The 23,188-nt window shown below is 38.7% G+C and overlaps 1 protein-coding gene across 3 annotated transcripts in view; it reads right to left on the bottom strand.

The window, feature by feature from the left end:
• The window catches only part of Lingo2 (leucine rich repeat and Ig domain containing 2), a 1,156,348-nt gene that overhangs the window by 60,437 nt on the left and 1,072,723 nt on the right, over nt 1-23,188 (bottom strand). Inside the window, exon 1 of one of the 3 annotated variants that reach the window (XM_048420641.3) lies at nt 2,563-2,654. The exons of the other annotated variants lie outside the window; for them this stretch is intronic. The gene's annotated coding sequence lies outside the window, so the exon portion shown is untranslated. Of the gene's footprint in view, nt 1-2,562; nt 2,655-23,188 lie in introns of those variants that run through there. 3 annotated transcript variants of the gene reach the window in all.

The following is a 23,188-nucleotide window of genomic DNA, read 5'->3' as shown; positions in this document are numbered from 1 at the left end:
CATATATGGATCCCTGGGAAGGGGAAGTAGACAAGATTTCCTAAGTCATTTGGGAGGATGGGAAGAGGGGAGAGGATGGTAGGAGGGTAGAGAGGGGGGGAAGGAGAACATGAGGGATCAGGAAGGTCAAGGTTCATGAAAAAGAGAGAGGAGAGTAAGAAAAGAGATACCTTGAAAGAGGGAGTCATCATAGGGTTAGCAAGAATCCAGGCACTAGGGAAACTCCCAGGAATCCACAAAGATGACCCCAGCTAAGACCCTAAGCAACAGTGGAGAGGGCGCCTTAACTTCCCTATGCCTGTCATCAGATTGATAGCCTAATTTCTTAATGTAAGAAAATAACGATATGTGTCCTCTTAGATGTTGTACATATTCCCCTGGATGGTCCTGCACCCCTGAGTGTATGGCAGCAATTAATGGGTTATAAATGGAATAAAGAGAAAATATGAATTAGTGAGGGGTCTGTGGGGTGTACTCTGGGAGAATTTGTTTGGGGTTATAGGTTTGGTTAAGATCAAAATACATTGTAGCATGTGAAATTATACAAGAATACATACATAAAATCAAATATCAAGTAAAGAAAATACTGTCCCAAATCACTTGCTCATAGATTTGCTACCAGTGTTACAAAGAGCCCTAAAACTCAAGAAAAGGTAAAAAGCAAAATATAGTTAAAGGAACCTAAGAACATCCTTTGTGCAGAATTTGATGGAATAGCTCGGTGTATCTGAAACAGCAAAAGGCAGAGGGTATGTGACATAACACTCCCCTAAATATCCAATACCAAGTGTTTTTAGGTTACTAGTAGCAAAATAATCCAAAGTTCCAACTATAAGAATATTCTTTTAATTATTTTTCTATCCATAAAGATCAATGAACTTATTTTTATTTCCAAAGCACTAATATGGATCCACTGAGAATAAAAATGAAACCCTCTCTTTTTAAGAAACAAATATGTTTAATTTTGTTTATACATGTAATAAAGGATCAAATGGGATATAAAGGTGCATTTGGCAGAAAGACCGTGTGAGTTAACAGGCAATAGTAATAGTTGACGGAATAGTAATATTCTGAAAAGTCTTTCTTTTATGCCCTGCATCTATTAACCCTCTGTAAAATATATGTATTTTAAAATGTATAAGTTTTGCCTGCCTTGTATATATGCATACCACATTCACGCCCAGGGCTCAGAGAGGTCAGAAGAGGATGACAGATTCCAGAAACTAGAATAGACAGTTGTGATTCCACATGTGCGTGCTGAGAATGGAACCCAAGTCCTCTACAAGGACAAGTGGTCTTAATTACCGAGCCATCTCGCTAGCACCCAAACCCTCTTCTTGTTTAGATGCCTTTGTAAATAGAAAATGTTAGAGAAAACATGATCGCATTATTGGTGCCATATTTGAGAGTTAATTCCAGCTAACTGACTTCCAGCTATCAAGAACACGTAGACAGTCACACCTATGATTTGCCCCATAGTGTAGAATTTCTTAGATATCACCACCTTTGTGGAGACTAGAGTGAGACCATGGATGCCTTTCTCTGCCACTTCCTGACTTGGCTCCTTGAGACAGGATCTCTCACTGGATTTTATGAGATCAGCCTTTCTTTACTCATATTGCTGGGTGAGAGCAGCCATGCCCAGCTTTTACAAGGGTGCTGGGAACGAACTCAGAACTTGGGTCCTCATGATTACTAAGCAAGTGCTTGTACTCATAGCTCTGTCTCCCTAGTCCTTGCCCCCCCCACTTCTATTTTTATAATAGCCCTCTGACAAGTAGAATGAGGAACTATGCTAACTTATAAACCATCCGTGGAAATGAGAGTGGTTTAATGGAAACACAAGAATGACTTAGATAAAGTAGCAAAGAAACAGATACTAGAGATGAAGGGCTCTAGTCTCAGCAGGTGGGCTCTCTTCCTTCGAGGGACACAGAAAGACATCTTCCACAGAGCTTAGTCAGGGCTGGTTCTCTGTACCTGTTCAATGAATGACCACTCTGTGGAAGCCAGTAGCTTTTGTGGCACATTCTACCAGGGCTCTCATCTGTAACAATTCTCAGAAGATGCACCATGCATGCCCCTTCTGAAAAGCCTGTGAAGGTGAGCTGGCTTTCTGTGAGACGTGTCAAGGTGGGAAAAAGTCATAGATGATTTCACTGAATTGCTAACTGATGGGCAATGTTAGACTCGATTCAAATAGATTTGGGGCTATTTCTTAGTCTTCTGGTATGTATTTCTTTGTGTGATTTAAAACTTGGGGTATTACACAAAAGCATAAAACCACTTTTCATTTATTCTACTCCACATTGTACTGAGGTTTTTAGGGAAGCAACTGTCAAAGAAAAAAAAAAAGAAAGGCTTTAGACAGTAAAGGAAGTAGCAAAGCTTAACTCGGGTAAGGACCATCAGAAGAATCTCAAATCTATTATAATTACTAAAGGAATGAATATACATGGGAAATATCAAGTTAGCTTCTGAACAATCAGTATAAAACACAGAGGTAATTCTGTCAGCAACAGCAGCTCTACTCTTGCTACATGGATTGAATGCGGTACTTACAAATTCCCGCCACTTTCTTGCTTTCAGAAATGGGAAAGTTGACTTAGAATTCACAAGGAACTAAGGAAACCCAAGGAGCCACCACAGTCCTGAAAAAGATGAATACTGTTGAGTCTTAGGTTGAAAACTTACTACAAAGTGCTGGTAACTAGAACTGTGTGAAGCAATACGGACATACAGACAGAACAGATTTAAGAGTCCAGGCATATTTTCTCTCCCTCTCTCTCTCTCTCTCTCTCTCTCTCTCTCTCTGACTCTCTCTTTTACACTAAATGGTACTAAAATAACTAGATATCTGTGTGCTGGTGAACTCTTAAATCATTCACAAGTTGCAAAATGTGTCATATACTTTAATGTAAGTGTAAACAGCAAAATTCTTAGAAGAAAATGTAGAGGTAAATCATCATGGGCTTGGTTCAGGTAAAACCCTAATTATAATACCCAAATTATAAGTGAAGAGGGAAAAAGACAAACTGATCTCTGAGTGAAAGTATTTTTGCTGTATATAATAATATTAATAAAATAAGCCAGTAAGCAAATGAAAGAAAGAAAACATTTATAAATCATTTATCTGATAAGAGAGTTATTTCTAGGCTAGGATATAATATAAAAGCAGAACTCTTTTGACTTAATGTTAAGAATAAATAATCCAAGGCTGGGCAGTGATGGTGCCTTTAATCCCAGCACTTAGGAGGCAGATACAGGCAAATATTTGTGAGTTCAAGGTCAACCTGGTCTACAAGAGCTAGTTCCATGACAGGCTCCACAGCTACAGAGAGACCCTGTCTTGAAAACCATAAATAAATAAATAAATAGATAAATAAATAAATAAATAAACAAATAATTTGAACAAACACTTCACACAAGAAAATACAAAAGTGATTATGAAGCTCTTGAACAGATATTAAACACCATTAACTTTCAGAAAAGAGCAGGTGATAAACTCAAGGACCTGTACTTCCAATGCAAGGATGACAATAAAAAATGATAGAAAAAAGAAATGGTTAGCAGGAACATGGAAACATAGGGTCCCTTCATGTATAGCTGGTGAGAATGAAACATTTTTGGAACTGATTTTAGTATATACACACACACACACACACACACACACACACACACAACTATGTCTATGCAAAACCTTGTACATGAATATTCATAGAACTATTTTCATATTAACCAAAAAGTACAAACTATCCAAATGTCCATTAACAGATAAGGGGGGGGTGTTGTCTAAATCTATACAAAGAGTATTCTATGGCAATGAAAATATTAAAGTATTAGTACAAATTATAACATGGACTCTGAAACCTGAGGATCAGTTTCCTCACTGGTAGGGGTAATTATTTACAAGCACTATAACCTGTCTTTTTCCTGACTAAAATTCTACATGGAATCCCAATGCATGAAGCAAAGAGAAATCCAATTTCTATTGTACAAATGGAGGAGGAGATTCCTGATCTCACCCACTTATGGGCATTTCTCAAGTTGGTGCCTGCAGCATCTCCATGTAGCTACAGAATATTCCAAGTTTAACAGGTCCCATAGAATACTGTTTAAAATAAAAATAAGCATGTTGGGTTACTTTTGAATATTAATATTATGCTGTTCATTACTTACTGGCATGGAATGTAATACATCTTTACCATGGGTATGGTTAAGAGCACTGTCTGCTCTTCCAAAAGTTCTGAGTTCAGAATCCAGCAACCACATGGTACCTCACACCCAACCATCTGTAATGAGATCTGGTGCCCTCTTGAGGAAGAGACCAGGTCAGTTGTCCTCATTAACATAGACCATGAAACCCAATATGGACAAGTTAAACAGAACAGCCATATATGGGCTACCTGTGCATGCTTTATATAATATATAGATCTTCTCTCTACTTTTTTGTGTTAGAAGTGTTAAAATTTGGGAACATGTATATGTTAGAAGCATCATGTTCATTGATACTGATAATCTTTATATATTGTGGCTTCAAAGCAGTTTAAACACCCTAACTATAGTCACAAATTGTGAGGTAGTCACAGGCTAAGCATTTGTGATGACATTCTTACCAAGATCAGTGGCCTGGGGACACTGCCTTCCACAGTGGGCAATGAAGGAGACCCAAATAGGACATGAATTCAGACATAATCAATGTAAGCTAATGAGCTTCAGCAAGTACAGTGCATGTCCACTGGATGTTTGTCTCAGGGGGGACTGTTTGAGATGGCCTTATAATCATCAGAGGGTTACAAAATGTTCTTTTTCTTCAAGGTCCTCTAAAATTTGGTGAGTATTTTATCCATCAATTTGAGGTAAACCAAATCCATTCCCCCCTTATTCCTTAGTAGATTGATTTAGTGCTCCCCTAGAAACAGAAACTTAACTCTTGCTACTACAATGTTAAATAAAGCATATTTTATTATCTGACTTCTTTTTTATATTTTTGGGTAGTAGGTCATGGTAGCATACAAGGAAATGAAGTCTTGAGATGCATCTGTAAGATCATGACGTCATCTCCTGACTACTTCTAAGAGTTTCTAAAATGTTGCTTACTTGCCTTTGGACATGTGATCGAAAGGTTATGTAGGTTCTTCATGGTTTACTACCCAGTGATGAAAAAGAATTCCCTTATCAGAGTCTTCTAAACCATTTTTCTGAAGGTCTATTCAGTGATAGGAGGAACTCCGCTGAGCATGTGCTCTTGCAGGCCTTTCCCTGACTTCACATTCCTGAGAGAAACCCAACGGCACCAGCCTCTTTTGCTACCACCCAACTCCTCTTCTTGACATCTCCAGACTGCTTGTCAAAACCCTTGTTCTACACACCCTCTAAAAAAGGGAACTTAGATTTATCTTAGGCCAAATTTGTGGCCTTTTTAAGGGATTATTTGTTCATGGCCGCCACTTAACAATGTCTCCAGAGAGCACTCAGTTATGTCCAGGGATTATCCCTACTTCTTTTGATGCTGTCTGTATTAAAAAAAAATAATCAACTTGAAGTTGACTAATAGAAGAAACTTCTCTAAGTTCCTACTGTTTTCTTGTTGCCCTCAGTTTTGGAAGGTATCACCATCATCTACAGGAATATTGAAAACCAATTCCCAGGCTCCTCTCTGGCTCTGAATGCATAATTCAGCCAAGAAGGATGATGTCCTAGGGTGCGCTTTTACAGCAAGGACTCTAGAATGCTTGGTGCTGATGGTCTAGGATTAGCATGTTGAGCATCAACTACTTAGTCAGTTTTAGAGCTGTATGTTGCAGCTATTTTAGCATCCATTATCTGAGGTGCCATTTCTGAGTACTGCTTCTTCAGTCTCCATCACTTTAGAGTTAATAATATATTTCACACATAGAATGTCCTGTTTTTGTATTTCATTGACAAGTCTCCATTTTCCTTTTGCCTGAGTTCTTATATAAAATCCCTACGTGCTTCATATGACAGGAATATGCAGTGGGAGTGGAGTGGAATGAAGGACCCAGGTAAACCAGTCTGTTCACTGGTTTGGTGTTCCTTTGTGATGGGTGTTCTATGTTCTAGTTTAGTATCAGGAATCAGTCAGACCATATATACAGTCTGACAGCATCGGGCTGGGAAATTATTGATTTTCAAAAATCATCAAATGCAAATGTCTAGATGTAGCTGACAAGAGGAGTCTGACAACAACTCTACCATTAATTTCTTTTTCTTTCCTTTTTTTTCCAGACAGACTTTCTCTGTGTAATAGCTCTAGCTGTCCTAAAACTAGCTCTGTAGACCAGCCTAACCTCAACTCACAGAAATCTGCCTGCCTCTGTCTACCAACTCCTGGGATTAAATGTGTAAGATCTGCCATTAATTTATTAATATCAACCCTGTGTTTCTGTTTTGAAACCTGTATGTTGCTTTGCAGAAAGGCCCTTGTCTGTTAATATGAAGCAGAGGTTTTACACAAAGAAGGGTTTCTAATTCTTTATTCTTTATACAGATTTCAAATTGATGATGGAAACCATCAAATTCCAGAATGTGTAATACCTTTATCCTCTTAGCATATCGAATTGGGAGGTAACAGGGTTTTAACCAATACTTAGATTGTTGTGTAGCAGGACATTTCTAGCTAAAGAAGGAGGCTTACACAGAGGCCCTTCATTTCTTTTCAATTCTTTCTGCAGTTCTCAGGCATTGCCAAATCTACTAAGCTGAAGAGGAACCTGCCCTGGGATTCTGTTTTCCCTGGGATTCTGTATTTCTGCAGTGAAATTCTTCAGGTCTGACATCTTACAGACCTAAAATTATAGCAAGTTAATGCATAAGTCTTATTAAATCATCCTTAGACACGTGAACACAGTTGGTGTGCTTCAGCACTGGGAAAATTACTCTGTGGAATTAGCCTGCTGAGCTGGAAGAAAATGGAGAACACTCGGTGAAGGGGGGGAAAGTGACAAAAACTGTAATCACTAATGGTTTTTAATTATAATTGCATAATAGTCTCTTGACAGAAGGACTCCTCATTGTTTTGATAATTCCTGCCACTGGTCCATTAGGCTCCTGCATACTCACACAAGCATCTAGACTAGAAAGCCAGAGAATGTGAGACTAACATCTAACTGCATTCAAGGGCCCTGAAGTAGATCAGTTCAGTGGTGCTCTCCCAGTTCACTAGTACCAAGTTCTTGGAATCTGAGAAACGACAAGCAGTTTCCAATTTATATGCCAGACAGTGGTTTTATCTTAAGATAAAATGACAAGATAGAATAACATTTAGCCTATTATTCGCTTTAGTTTTGAATATCCTGACCACCATAAAGAGTGTGTCAATAAATATTAATCTACTCATATATGTGTATATATACATATATAAGTATATATACTTATACACATATATGTATGGTTCTATCAAGAGTTTAAGTATGTGTTAACACTTGAAACTACTACACTAAAGAGGCCAATACTGTTTGCAAATTGAAAAATTATCGAATAATTTAGAAAAATTCTGAAAATAATTCAGAATGGGCCTATCAACTGCATTATTCTAATGTAAACTATTACATAGAACATAAGGATGCTTTGATTCAGTCACACCGGTCCACCAGGCTAATCTCACTCAAAACCAAATGAAAAATCCTTAATAAAACTGAGATATTGCAGTGGATAGTAACTTTGGGTTGGAAAGTGTAATAAAAAATTTCTCCTACCCATACTTAATGGTCTTATTCTTCCTCCATGAACAATTAGATAAGTCATATATTACATTGTTTTGATAGATTTGAGAAAAAACTTTGCTTCTGCATATGAAATCCAAAAATATTTTCAATTAATCCAATTGAAAATTATTGAAATTTTATACTACTAAACCACACAGGATAGATGGTGGGAATATAAAAGTGCGGAAATTTTTTAACTATCAAATTGTATTATAAGAGCCATGAAGAGCAAATGATCAATGAAAGAATTTTGAAGCTCGATGTTTAGATGATGGGGATGATTCATTCATCTTTCTTCTGTCTTTTAATGTATATTTCAGGTTGACTGACCAAATTTTATCGTTAGATATTGCTTATGATGTTCACAATCTCCAAAGTTCTTATTATATTAGGAAAACAGGTCTTAGAATCAGAGTCCACTTAAACACAAGGACTGGTTAATAGAATGTGTAGGACTATACTCTTGGGAAAAGAGCTATTACAGAAGTGGAGCACATTTTTTCTTTTCTGGGCTCAAGATAGTCTATAACTCACATGGTGATCCCTGCTTACCTTATAGACCAAGATCTGGTGTGAAATACCATATAAAGACATTTTAAAGAATTCTTCACCATTAGCTTTTTCATTTAACCGTTTACACATAGTAGATATAACTATGAATTGCACTAAACATTTCTGATTCAATAGTGAGTTAAAGTGATTTGGACTCTGACTGCACAGTAGGAGGTCCAGTGAACACATGATACAAAATGCACTGAATGTTATGATGGGAAAGTAAAGGAATAGCTATATAAAAGAAATATTTATCAGGAACACATTTAAGGAATCTATGTATACTGATGCTCAAAGATGGCTTCTTTGGGGAAGCGGCATTTGATCTTAATTTTGTGGCCACTTGATGTGGGAAGTCCCTCTGTATATGTGTTGCTTTTATTGGCTAATGAATAAAGAATCTGTTTTGGCCTATGATAGGGCAGAGTAGAGCTAGGCCGGAAAAGTAAACTGAAAGCTAGGAGAAAGAAGGTGGAGTTAGTGAGAAGCCATGTAGCTGCCACAGGAGACAGATGCCTCTGCTGGAGCATACCAAAACTTCGTCACTAGGCCATGACCTCATTGTGATACACAGGTTAATGGAGATGGGTTAGTTTAGGATATAAGAGCTAGTTAGAAATATGCTTAAGCTATTGGCCAAACAGAATTGCAAATAATATAGTTTCTTTATGATTATTTCGGGTCTGAGCATCTGAGAACGAACAGCCTGTGTGTACTGCACTGACCTTCATTTCCTAATTTCTATTTGTTTCTTACTCTGCATTCTAGTTAATAGCTATAATAATTTTGTTTACTTGCTGGCAATAGACTCAATGGAAGGTGGTTAAGTGACTGACTCAAGCCTCGTTGAATGTTCAGGATTTCTGAGGTAGTTCTCACCCTTCTCAAACATTTACACCAGGAGGTCTGAGGTATATATATACATGCTCTTCCAAACATCTCATATCCTGGGCTGTTGTGATGCTCCTAAATCTATTAAAAGTGACATGTATCTAACAATCACATCATTTCCACTGGAGTCAGTTATGATGAGAAATAACAATTTCAAACTTATGGTACCAAGGGATTTTACTCCTCTCACAATTGTTTAGTAATGGGTTTGTAAACACATGCCTAAAACTCACCATGGTTAGCAAGTGTGTGAGAGAAAATCATGAAAAAAGCAGAGGAAAGACGATTCTCTAACTTGGTCTCTGACTTACTGTGAAATTTAAAGTTCATCAATATAACAATTTGAAAACAGATAACAAGAATATTGTGGGTTGGGACTGTAGCTCAATGGTGTAGCATTTGCCTATCACACATGAAGTTCTGGTTTTAATGCCTGACTGACAGGAAGAAAGGAATATTGTGGTTGACAATATAATCAGATATATTTAACCTATGAGTAAAGCCATATCAACTAAGTAAGAGAGATACACCAAATTTTCAGAGTTTATCTGGAAGTGAAACAGTTATGGCCTACTTCTATTTATTCTTTTTGAATACCTAGAGTTAAGTTGTAAGATTTTTAAAAACCATTTTTCTTTAGGTCTAAAAAACATTAAATTATTTTCTAAAAATAGAAGACGCCTATATTAACTTTAGCTGTTAATTTCTCTGGTCTTTTTCCAGTTTCTTCATCTTGATGTCTGCTGCCTCCCTGGATCTCTCAACCTTGGCTTGTCAAGTGAGGAGCTGATTGGCATAAACTTAACCAGTCTTCAGAGTCATTTGAGGGCATTTGTCAAAAACAAGATTCCCAGAAATATCTAAGACCAGCCCGAATCAGAACTTCAAGAGCGCGATCTGACAAATTATTCTAACAATTAAGAGGCTTGGCCGAGGTGGAGAAATCCTAGAATAGGTTGACCTACTTTTCATTTCTCTTGTGACAAATCCCCCGACAAAACGTGGCAGGTGGGGAAAGAGGTTTATGTGGCATATGTTGCCAGGTTCTAGTCCATTACCATAGCGAAGTCAAGACAGAGTTTTAGAGAACCCCATCCTCTCTCGTTGAAAGCAGCAAGAATACACACTTGGCCCCTTGATAGCTTCCTGTTCCCCTTAGCTTTCTTTATTCTTATGCAGTCTACCCTGCTGTGGCAATGGTGTAACCCATTCTAGGGCTTGCAGCCCGCATTAAAAAAAATCCTCCACAGACCTGCTTCCAGGGCAAAATAATCTGGAAAATTCCTCAGCTGAGACTATCTTCCCAGGGGGCAATTCTAGGTTCTGTCGACTTGACAGCTGAAACTAAGTAGCAGACAGAGAATGACTACAGTCACCTCCATACCAAAACACTCTTTAGATCACGCTAGATCAAAGGTTCTCAACCTTCCTAGGGCTGCCACCCTTCAACACAGTTCCTCATGTTGTGCGGACCCCCTAATCATAGCTGTAATGTTGCTACTGTTATGATTCATAGTGTAAATATCTGATACTCAGGATATTGATATGTGACCCCAAATAGGGTCTCAATCCACAGGTTGAGAGTCATGCCCTATTTCCTCTTATCAATCTTTCTGGAAGGGTGGGGCAATACTTGAAAGAACGGAGGAGGAGGAGTCAGCATATGCGCATGCGTATATACGTGTGTACATGTATGGGAAAAGGTTTATCTTCAAACATTTATCATTCCCATGAAGTTAAAGCCTTCACAGCCCTTTTCCTTAGCCCATTACCATCTCCGCAGCAGTCATAGTGTGCAGCCCCACACAAGGGTGTCGCGCTGCTTACTTTCTTACCGCACACCAGTACCGCCGCTCTGTTTCCCCATCCTTCCCATTCTGCCCTCTCCGGCTTCTGGAACACAGGCAGCTGATGGTGCAAATTGCATTAAAGCGCATTTATTCCGTCTACAAACTGTTAAAAAATTGTAATTTCATTCCCTTTCAGTGGAAAATATTTAATGTTATACGTGTGTTTAACTATTTGTTATTTAAGATGTCTGTGGTTAAATTTTAAAATATTTTTTCCAGAATTTTTTTAAAAAAATAATTTCTCCTTTAATTCTATTGTGGTCTGAGAACATCAGATGTTTTCTGTTCCTTTAAAGTTGAGACGATTTTCGTGCAACAGGTGTGGTCTAACTTGGTGACTCTTCTGTGTTATCCTGAGACGGCCACACATTTGATTTGAGACGTGTGGAGATTTCTCAGATGACAATCAGGTCCAATCAGCAGGGCTCTTGATAGCAACTCTCTCTCCCAATTGATTTTTTCTTCCTTTTTAGCTATCAATTTTTAAAGAAGGTTGTTAATGTTTCCAAATATAATGATGGGTTTGCCAATGTCTCCTTGCTAGTCTGCCAGCTCTGACCTCATTGGATTCCCTGTGGGTTTGTGTTAGGCATTCTGGATTGTATTCTTAGAGAAATGACCAATTTACCATTTTGACATGCTGTTCTGTATTCCTGAATAATTCTGTGTTTTGAAATTATCTTTATTTGAATTAGTATGACTATTTGTTATGATTATGGAATGTTTTTTCCACTCTTTTACTTTTAACCCAAATTTTCATCTCTAAATTTGGTTTCTTATGGATATCATAGAATCATAGAGTTGGGCTTCGTTTTCTTTTTAAAAGCACTTTGATGATCTTGTGTCTTCATTCTATAGTGTCTATGTTCATCATATTCATTTAAAGTAAGTATTTACACCACGAAGTTTCTATCTGTGATATCCACCATGTTCATGCCTGACTTTACTCTATTTAAAAACATACATACCACACAATGGAGCCCAGGCCAACTTCTCACATCAACTTCCTGAGAGCTGGAATCTTTTCTTCTGACTGCTTAGTCTGTGTTTCTCATATTGCAGTTCTTCTCTGTTCTTTTTATGTCTTGCTTGCATTTAACTTAGGACTTTCTACAATGCCACTTGCATTTCTCATACTAGCAATCGTTCTTCACAAAATTCTCATTTAAAACGTGCTGTTAATATAAATTTTTAAATTAATCTAAGCCCATCTTTAAATAGCACTGCATTATTTAAAATGTTGTGCAAGTGTTTTTTAAAGAAGGTTTCCAATGCCCTCCCCACTCCACGCCTTACATTTGGAATTCTCATTATTCACCTTACAAACCCACCGGCTACAATCACAAAGTACACAGTTACTGCTGCTAAGCAGTTATTTTTTGCACTAATTAAGAATAAGAAAAATAAAGTATTTTATCTATCTCTATACCTTCTATGATATCCTTTTTTTTCTTTACTTACATATCACTTTCTGACCTACATCCTCTCTTTTCTCTCAGATGAATCCACTTTAGGGTTTCCTGCATGCCAGTTGTTTTTTTGATAATGAATTTCCTCAGGTTGGCTTGGTCCTTTCAGTTCTTCACATCTGCCCTCAAATTGACCTTACTCTTTAATTCCTCTGCAGAATGATTTCATAGGCTATTTTACTTTTTTCTCTTTCAACAGCTGAAGTGTATCATTTTGTGATCTTGTTTGTATAATAGGCTCTGACAAGCTTGGTGTACTTCTTATATTCTTGTGTCTTTTGTGGTTTGTTTGTTTGTTTTCAAAACAGGGTTTCTCTGTGTATTAACCCTGACTGTCCTGGAACTTTCAGAGACTGGCCTCGAACTCACAAAGTTCAGCCTGCGTCTTCCTCCCGAATTCGGCGATAAAAGGTGTTCACCACTACACCCGGCTATATCTTGCATTTTTGAGACAGAGTCTCACAGCCCGCTCTAGTCTTGAACTCACTATGTGTCCGAGGATGACCATGAACTTCCAGTCCTCTTACCTCCTCTTCCTGTGTCCCAAGATTACAAACCTGCACCACCATTCCTGTTTTACGCAGTGTTGAGCATTGAACCTAGGGCTTTGTGTGTGCTCGACAAACACTCTACCAACCAAGCTATGTCTGAAGCCCTGACTCTTTCTAGCTCTAATCTGTCTCTAACCATCGCCCAAACTTCTTTTAGATTTTTTTTTTATGTTTTATTTTCTGTAGTATGAGCAAAATGTGCTCAGGTGAAATTTTTGACTTTTTTTTTTAAATCAGAGTTTCCTGAATCTTAACTATGGTAATTATTATTTGTAGAAAGTAATGAAGTACTCATCCTTAATTTGAACATTTCTTATTTTCCAGTTATGCTTTTTATTCCTTTTGAATTCTTCCATTGCTCTTGGGTAAACCGTTGTACTTTTCATTGTGATCCTTCACTGTTTGCATTGTGGTTTACAAGTTTTTATTGATCTGCCTCAGGGTTTATTGATCATTTCCTGGATTCTTAATGGTTTCCTGATAGGTTCATTAAATAAGTCTCCTTTCGTGTTATTAAACATAATGTTTGAGCCTTACAGTTTCCATTCCACTGACTGAATCTGTTCATGCATGTTTTCTACACAAGGCACTGAACTCAGAGGTGCTAGTTAAATCACATATCTGGGAATTCCAAAGCACATGTCTGGGTGATTTAGATGGGGTTTCCTGTCTCTTCAGATTATGACTCTTCTTGCTTCTGACAACACTTAGAGATATTCTATTAAAAACTGGCCCTGATGGATTAGGCGTGAGGGGATGCTCTGTTCAAAACTAGCCATGATGGATTAGAAGCTGAGGTACACCACCCTCTGCTGTGTGTTCATTGTTGACCTGGTGAGGAGCTGGAGCGCACTTGGTGTTTGGTGTATTTTTGTCATCAGAGACTTTCAAGTCCTTTCAAACTGTGTCTTGTTGTATACTCTGTTCTTTGTTCACTGGAGGCCACTGCTATTAATTGATGACAAGGTATGGAAAGAAAAGCTTGCATAACTTTATGAACAGGTATTGATTTTTTAATAGGCATGTATCTCTTTGACTTGGCATCTAACAAGTATTTCTTGGTGTCCTCACATTCGAGAGAAGAATGGGTACTTCTTGAGTGCTTGAGTTGGAGAATTTAGTATCATTTTTCCTGGAATGATGATGTTCTGGTTCTAGTTTGTTGTCAAGAGCACACATTTGTTATGAAAATGCTCTGGGAATATGTCACAATTTTATTCTCCCATGCCAAATGCAAGAATCGAGATTTTCTGTCTGTTTAATGTGACAATCTGGCAAACTTTTAGAGAATACTAAGTATGATCTCCCTAAAGTCATGACACTCAGGAATGTCTCTTCAGAAAGATTACCTGCAGGTACTAGAAATTCATCAAGCCCACTGCTGAACTCTCCCTACCAGTCTCTGGTTTCAGCAGGCTCTCTCCAGGTAAGCCATTATCAGTTGCAACCCTCTGCATTCAGCTTTCTTTCCAGGATTTTGGCATTCAAATTTGCTTTGTGTCTTCCATTCTTTTCCTGGTCCAAGAGAAGCCACTGGTTCTCAGCAGTTCAGCCTTTTCCAGCTATGAGAAATGACCTCTTCCAAACACCTTCATTGCTGGGACTAAAACTGAGAGCAAACTTTTCTTCTCAGAGCTCCAAGCTCCTCTACTTCTTGTAACAACACCGAGAGAACCTGCATGATTCTTGAGAATTTAAGAGTTTTCATTATTACTGCCTATAGTTGTGACAACTGTGGTCTACATAAGAGCAACCAGCCCAGTAGGGCATAAAGAGCTATACCTAAGTCATACAAAGCGCTCTATGGGCTAGCGGCTGACACTGCATGGCAGAATGAGGCCAGGGAGCCTGAAGGCCCAGATTATCAATTACAGCCCTCTATAAATAAATGTATATGCAGCTCTTCCCAGCTCAGTGTGCTGAGTGCGTGAGACTGGTCCCCAGAATTCCTCTACACGGTTGAATCTTGATCCAGCAGAACGCCTTTATGCCTTTTCAGAGCCTGCATTCATCTCCATCCTGACGTTTGGGGAAGGTTAGGACATCCTTTACCGCATCTCCTGCTGGCTTCTGCCTGCCTAGCTGCCTGGTTTGACAGCTTACATTTGAAAGCAACAAGTGGGTCTCCATGTTGCATAATTAATGTACACTCACACTGTTCTGGGAAGCGGCAAATGTGACTGCAGACGTGAGGGCCGAAGAGGAGGCTTGTGTGCAGCGGTCAAATTCTGCAGCCTGCCATCAAAGGCTGCATTAAGAGGGGCACTTTTGCAGAGTCTCTTTAGCTCTGACAATGCAGCAGGTTCGGGGCTGGGTGCTAGCCACAGAATCTGGTAGTGGCTCTGGCATGGCACTAGAAGCAGGCAGCTCTCATTTGTTTTGGTGCCTAGCACCAGAACGGGATCATTGTTTATTATGGCTCAAAGGCAGTAATCATTTCACATAATGCGAGGATTTTTTTCACTCAATTATTTTCATGCTTTGGGCTGATGAGAATAATAATCATGTGTTGATTACTGGTATCTTGACTGATGATGCTTAGGAATGCGGGTCACTGCTCATTCCTAACCATTTCCCCTGAAATATTGAAGGTGGTGATTTGAAATCTCATTCAACCAACTCTTTCCCGTCTCAAAGTTTCTGGTGCCAAGAAGACAGTCCAAGATAATTTTTTTCAGGGGTCCCCAATTCCTGCAGTCTACCCTAGGGGATAATTTATGCTGATTTGTTCTGAAGAGACAGACATACATAATTCATGTCTTGTGCATTGTGGTTTTTGGCCATTGAAAAATACTATCTCTCTTCTGCTTCTGGCAGTGCTTGCAGGAACTAGCTACAATAAACATTTCATACCTCAGTGGACACTCTTTTCTCAGCTAATAGAAGCCTGACTTAAATGCAGACTTCATCATGAGAGGAGTGTATTTAATAGTGAATTCAGCTAAGCATTTTTTTCCTTCCAAAGCATAAAATGAGCTTATTATCCGTATCAATAGTTGGTTTTTCTCAAAAGGAGTCAAGGTGAGAACAGGCATGAAAGGGAAATTAAACTGAAACTCTTGGTGGTTTCATGGTTGGAGGCTAGTTTAAAACTCAAACTCTAATACATGCTTTTGAACTAGCTAGGAGAATGGTTAGGGTCAGAAAGCCCACAGATTTGAAGGAAAGTGTCAGGGCTGGTCTTTCCATGCAGAAGGCAGAGGGCCACGCAAAGCTGAGATTTCTGAACATCTGGGGACCGCAGGTGACTGGATCCACACAGTGGGATTAAGTCTAAATGGGGCAAGCAAAGCCAAAGCAGTCTTTAAAAAGTCTGATTCCTGCCCAAAACACCCTCCAGTGGCTTCTCTTCTTACGAGGGCTGAAGGCCAAGGAACCTGGTTGATGAGTCGGTCTCTACTGATACTTTGTCATCTTTCAGCTTCCTGCTGTCCTTCCTTACCACGTTCCTGCTACTGAGGCCTTCCTCTGCTTCTCTATAGCCCCATGCCTTTGCCTGGGAAAATCTTGCTCACAGGATTCACTCTAAATGCTACTTCCTCTGAGGATGTCTGTGTTTCCTCTCCCCAAACCCACTGTCATCACCTTGTTAGATATTTACGCACACATCATTGTCGTCTGTTACATTATGTACTGTTCATGTCATTTTCACGTTTGCATCCCCTGATTCAAGTGTGAGTTCATTCGGGACATCTGGCTTCCTGCTGTAGCTGCTTAGGGAGTAATAAATCATCTAAAGAGCTATCAATTGAATGCATAAATGAGAACATTGATTCACAAATATTTAAGTCACAAAAACTACCTTAATGGCTTGTTACAGCCTAAATGATCAAGTTCCTAAAATTTCTAATTTGTTGGGCTGAGTATTTGCATTTCTTATGAGTTTTCAGACAGTGTAAAAGCACACTTGGGAGTATCGCACAATCTGGATAGTCCCTTCTAGTATGGTACTCTGACCACAGGCTTTATAGAGCGACTTTTGCAACTAATAGCCTGGAGGTCCTTAAGCAGGCCCCTGAATGTTCATTCCAGTCACCCATGTCTCCTATGCCCATATTCATGGGTAGATTGCCCATTTCTTTCTAGCCCTTTGCTGTGGTTCTATAGGTAGATACCATATCCTTAGGTATTAATCACTATAGCTACTCCCTTACCTTTGGTTGGGTTCCTACTCTAACCTGTTTACATGACCCAGAAACCACCAAGACTGTACTTTGCTTATCCAAATTCTTAATCTGTAGCTTCTCTTGTGTCTGTCGTCCCCTCCCCTAGTTAAGACTCATGCTGCGACTCCGCATTGCTTATTGACCAGTTGTCCATCACTCTTGACAGACATCACCTATGCAGAGGCCAGCACCAGCCCAGAGTTAGCTACATTATCAGACATTTCTGCCATGCAGGTAAAGTCATTGGAGATGAAACTCCCTTTCTTATAAATAATAATGATCATAACCAGTTCTTAACAGGGCTTTTTAAGATTCTAAAACTCTTCTAATCACTTTGCACATCAATTTATTTGATCCTTAAAATAAGAATCTCCTTTTAAATATATGCAAATGGAGGTTCTGAGAAATCCAGTAACATGCCCAAGGTTTCTGAAGGGAATCAATAATTTAAACCTGTAGTTCTCAACCTGTAATTCTCGATTTTCGTTGGGGGCCCAAATGACCCTTTTACAGGAGTTTACATATCAGGGATCCCATGTATCAGATATTTACATTACAATTTGTAGCAGTAGCAAAAGTATAGCTATGAAGTAGCAATGAAAATAATTTCATATATCTCCACAACACGTAGATCTGCATTAAAGAATCACAAGCATTGGGGAGTTTGAGAACCACTGATTTAAACCCAGAAATTTGGGTATAGGAGTTTTCAATTTGTCTTTCACGCTATGACTGATGTGTGGTGCAGAAAGTATGGACTATTACCTGGAGTACTAGGAATCTGTTTGTCTATGTCAGTCTACTGAGCTACATATAACCATACAAAATCATTGAGCACCTTTCTTGGGTCGCTAGCTATGGCAGACACCGTGGAGACCAGCACATAGGAGATGCAGCATGAGGTCATTACTTCACGGAGGTGATTCATCCTCTTCCATTTTCTTAGTTATATAACGTTGGCCCAATCTTTAACTCTTCTGTCTTAACTTATGTCTCATCTTTGCAGTACAAATAGCATGACTGGTGTATACGTCAGTGGTAGAGAGCATGCCTAGCATACACAAGGTCGTCAGCTTGATCCACAGTGCCCTAAAAAGGCATCTGACTATAACAAGCATTTGTCTCAATACCGTCAAGATAAAGTAGGACAATAGGTTTCAAACGGTACTTAGGCAGGGAGATAACGCCTGATGAAAGAAGTAATCAGCCCAGCTTCATAAAAGTATTTGCAAATAAGCTTTTTGACCATTTGTTAATCAATCATTGAGCAGATTGATTAAGTGGCAGAGACTGAGCTGACATGGAGGCTTCAGAGAAGAAAACGTGTGTCTGGTTTTTCCTCTCAAAACCCTCTTCAGCATCCATGCTGTGTTCAGCTGTCTCTCATTGGCTGACCTCTTTAACCATAGTTAAAAGTGGTGCTATAGCTAATTTTAGACTTTTACAAGAAACATACCAAGTATTTCTTATTTGATCAGTTTTATAAATCATGGGCCTTCTAATTTAGCCTTTCAGTGACTGGGCGGGTATGATGCACGATAACACATCTTCATTTCATCCTCTGTACCTTACCATCCACGTGTTTCAAGTCATCATTCTTGTCCAAACAACAGAGTTATATCATGGTGAGATGACAGAGTATTATAGATATTCAAATTATGAAAGAGGCAGGATTTGTGCTTTTGTATATACTATACTGTTTCTACACAAATTATGTGTAATACCACTGGAAGTAACAGCACTCTACACAACAAATAAATATGTAAAGCAAATGTATATGTGTATAGTTTATAGATGCATGCATTCACAAGTACCTATTTGTAATCATACAAAATTTACATCTCGCTGAGCCTATGGGACCAATTTAATCTTGGTGCAAGAAGCCCAAGGCAACATCAAACTCCGCAGAGACAAGTACTTATTAGGTGCTTACTAGGACGGTTCACAGAAGCTTTCAGAAATGGGCTTGACAGATCGAAATGAAAGTGAATACATAAAAGCCTGGCTGTCTAGAAAGCTCCGGGTTGCATCTTTCTCTTTGCAAAGAATTTTTTAACTGATATTTTGTTGGATAGTATTTAATTATCTAAAACTACATTCCCATCAAGAAAACAAGTGATCAGACCATTTTTTCATTTAGAATATTGATTTTAAAGCTCTATTACATACTACTGTCACTAGAGACAACTGAAACACACACACATACATGCACACATGCATCCAAACACACACACATATACACAACCAGACTCACAGAATCATCTTTTGAGAGTAGGATCAAGGAATATGAATTTTAAGAAGCATCCCAACTGTTCTGCCTTTGATATGTAGCCAACATGAAGGTGTAAATTAAAAACAGGCAGGGTACCATTCATGGCTGTTAAGAAAGGAGCCAGGAAAGAGAAGGAAGATGCAAGGATTATTTGGAAGGGAGTTAGACAAGGTACCACAACACTGAGAAGCAGGTAAGGAGATTTAGCACCTGTTATGCTGAAAGTGGGAGTAATTACAAGAAAGCATCTACTCAGGGATGATCAAAGATAAGATGAAGGTGATGTTGTCAGAAGATGCCAGAAATAATGGGAGATGGGCAGTAACAGACACATCCAAAGGGTATATATTGAGATATAGAAAGCTTAGACACGCCATTATTTAGGTTTTTGATTTTTTAAAATCCTCTGTGAAGTATTTTCTTATTTTAGAGTAAAAACACCCATTTCTACCTTCTTAATAGTCTTTTATTTTCTAAAGCACATAAACACACATGTATTCCTGCAAAGATTTCATATCGATTCACCACTGTTAGCTGTTTTAGAGAGTAATTTCAACTTCATGGGGCTACTGTGGACATTAGAAACAGTGAGGAGAGAGGAGTTCTTAGAATAGTTTCTACCACGTCCTATTAAGACAAATTATATTTATTACTATTAGTAATTAATGTGCAATTACATAGCTTCAAGGGTATGTCCTGTTTGTTAGAAGTTGGTTGGAGGTTAGACAGCAAAACGTCAAGTCATAATAGTCTAGAATACCCAGAGAACTAGTGATGTTACTTTTGAGAGTGAGACCATACCTCTAGTAAAGAACACAAGAAAATAAATCCAGAACCTCAAAAATGAACAAAAATGTTGCAAAGGACACCAGAGGTGAGATGACAGCGCAAACCTGCATCTGAGGAAAAGCCATTCTGGCCTAAACAGTCTGACCTATATGTAGGCAATAGCTAGTTATCAATGAAGTTGCCCCACAGTGAAAACTTATGGGAAAGGACAGTGTGGTAAATGAACATTCTGGAACGATAACTACTTTTAACCCAAACCAGGCTAAAAGAGAGTGTTTTCTTAGATGACGCCATTTCTGAGAAAAATATGAACCTAATTGTATATTTGCTTTAGCCTTTTAATACTGAAATTTGAGTAATGAACTTGATTTTTCACACTGATTAATAATCATAGCACTCTGATGAACTCACTGGTATTTAAGTAATTATCTCAGCGAACTCTGTAGCAATGTATTATTATACAGAGGTGGCAAACATCACTCATTTATGAACTGTAAGTATGGTGATTGCAAATGCATTAAATGACTTGGAAACAGATAAAGGAAGCATATGCAGTCTGTGCTCAACAGCAGAGAAGTTGTTCTGGTCCTAGTTGCATAACAATGAAGTAATGAAGTAATATTCCTTTATTTGGAGTGGCTAAGGCACTGAGACATTTTCTCAGAAACTATTAGCCAAAATTCTGTCTTGGCTAATATTGATCAAAATTGTGATTATATACTGAAAACAATTGACCAACATGCAGCTTGAGAAGATGGTACTGTTAGGAGCAAACCACAAGGACCAGTCTCATAAGGATGCGAAAACAGAAGCACTGTGAATGATGGCCATCGACTTAAAAAAGAACACGTAGAGATGTGTGTGTGTGTGTGTGTGTGTGTGTGTGTGTGTGTGTGTGTGTTTAGTTTCGTAAATCATGTAAACTCACATTTCATTTTGGAAAAAGAATAAACTGTGGAGACAAATTAGCTATGGATACAACATTGCTTGGTTTGTAGGAACCCCCTCCTTTATGTCTGAAACGTAGGCAGGAACACAATTACGTGGTCAGCAATGGTTCAATTTATAGAATAAAAGACAGATCGTTAGTAAATGACTACAACAGCGTACTAATTCCATGTTCAGGTGTTGAAAATATTGCATCGCACAAAAGAGATGAGCTCTTTTAAGGGAAAGAAAAATAAAGAAAAGAAATATAGTTGGTTGACAATGATGAAGCACATAGAAAAATTAAGAGGTAATGGTGTATCCATGGGAAGGCTACAACTTAAATGAGTGGATAAAGAAGGCCGTAAAATGATGAGAGAAGGGCGTGGAGGAGCAGAGGCAGAGCTTCCGTGTTCGCTGGAGGAAGATTGCCCCTGACAGAAGTGAGAGCAGGTATGAAGGCCAGAGGAAGCAAGGAAGGCAGAGGAGGCAGAAAACAGCAGCAGACAGCAACCAGCGAGATGAGCCAAATCACACAGACCTCCAGAGTTCATTTCATTTGGGGTCAGGAACTAGTGCAGGTTTTTACATCTTATAAAACCTTAAAGATCACAGGAGATTCTAAGGAGGCAAGAATGAAGCAGCTTATGGGACTATTTAAACGATCAGTCCAAAAACGGCATGGCTTGCACAAAAACTGTGGGTGTGAAGTCAAGAGGCTTGAGTTCAAAGCATGTCCTAAAGGAGATATGACATGCAGTGTAGCTGAATAATCAAAATGATCGGAAAGTTAGTACTTGCTGTCCATTAAGACATGGAAGCATGCTTTCGTTTTTTTTTTGTTCTGAGATAGGGCCTCACTCTGTAGCCCAGGCTGGCCTGAAATGCCCTGTGTTGAACAGGCTGGCCCTGCCTCGTTGAGCTCCCCTGGCTCTGCTTCCTGAGGGCTGGGATTATTATTGTGTGTCATCATGCCCAGTTTGGAAGTATGCTTTATATCCTAAAAATGATAGTTATTCAGAACAGGTACCAAACCATTACGCTTGATTCTTAAAGACCAATGGGTTCGGATATGGAGAAAACGGTCAAAGATCTCCTCACTGCTCAGAGATACAATATGTGGCCTACCCATTTCTCTTCAAAGCCACCAGGCCTTTCAATATTGTGTCTAATTGTGATTCCAATCATGGGAATTAAAAACCAGTTTCTTAATCTTAATCTGTGATGTCACTGGCATTTACACAGATGCTTACACATCCACCTGGTTTACACAGTACAGGTCACTCTGGAAGAGCAGTCAAGTATGTTAGGTGTCATCTGAAGACACCTCACTCTACCTCAGTGATCACCTGGTTTCAGCCTCTGCTTAATACTTATTATTGAAAAATTTGTCACCTTGTTAGAACAAAGTTAAGAACCAGTCTACTGTAGGCTTCTCTAAAATGGGCTCATATCTTACTCACTTATTATTTTTATTAGTGGCATCTTATGTGGAACACACTCAATATAGGTTTATTGGTGAAAAGCTTAATTGGGCTTGAACATAGGTGAACTAGATACCCATTAGAATCAATGAAAAATATCATTGAAAATAATCGCCATTCCTAAGATAGAGAAGCTATTCAGCATATTCGTGAATAGTGACTTATAAAGTTAGCTAAAGTGCACTTACCAAGGTAGCAGGCTTTAATGAAGAGGTAAGAATGGCTCACAGTTAGTATATCAATTATTAGTATATGAATGAATACTTAAAAACAATCTATTCTCTAAAGTAGCTTGACTAGCTCATTACAAATGTGTTTATTCTATTAATTTGCGTGGCAAATACTACCCTCGCTGGTAGGTACAAATATAAAAAAAAAAATCAGTTCACTTTCTCATGATTAACATAACAGTATGAATTCTGAATGTGGTTCATTTGTACACCTTTCAGAGGTACCAAACTCCACAATGCCACACACAGTATGTGAGCAAGTGCACACGTGTGCATGCAC

This window comes from Myodes glareolus, chromosome 16 (genome assembly GCF_982192425.1).
Source record: "Myodes glareolus chromosome 16, mMyoGla1.1, whole genome shotgun sequence".
In the NCBI taxonomy this organism is placed as follows: domain Eukaryota; kingdom Metazoa; phylum Chordata; class Mammalia; order Rodentia; family Cricetidae; genus Myodes; species Myodes glareolus.
This window is presented reverse-complemented; position numbering and strand designations above follow the sequence as displayed.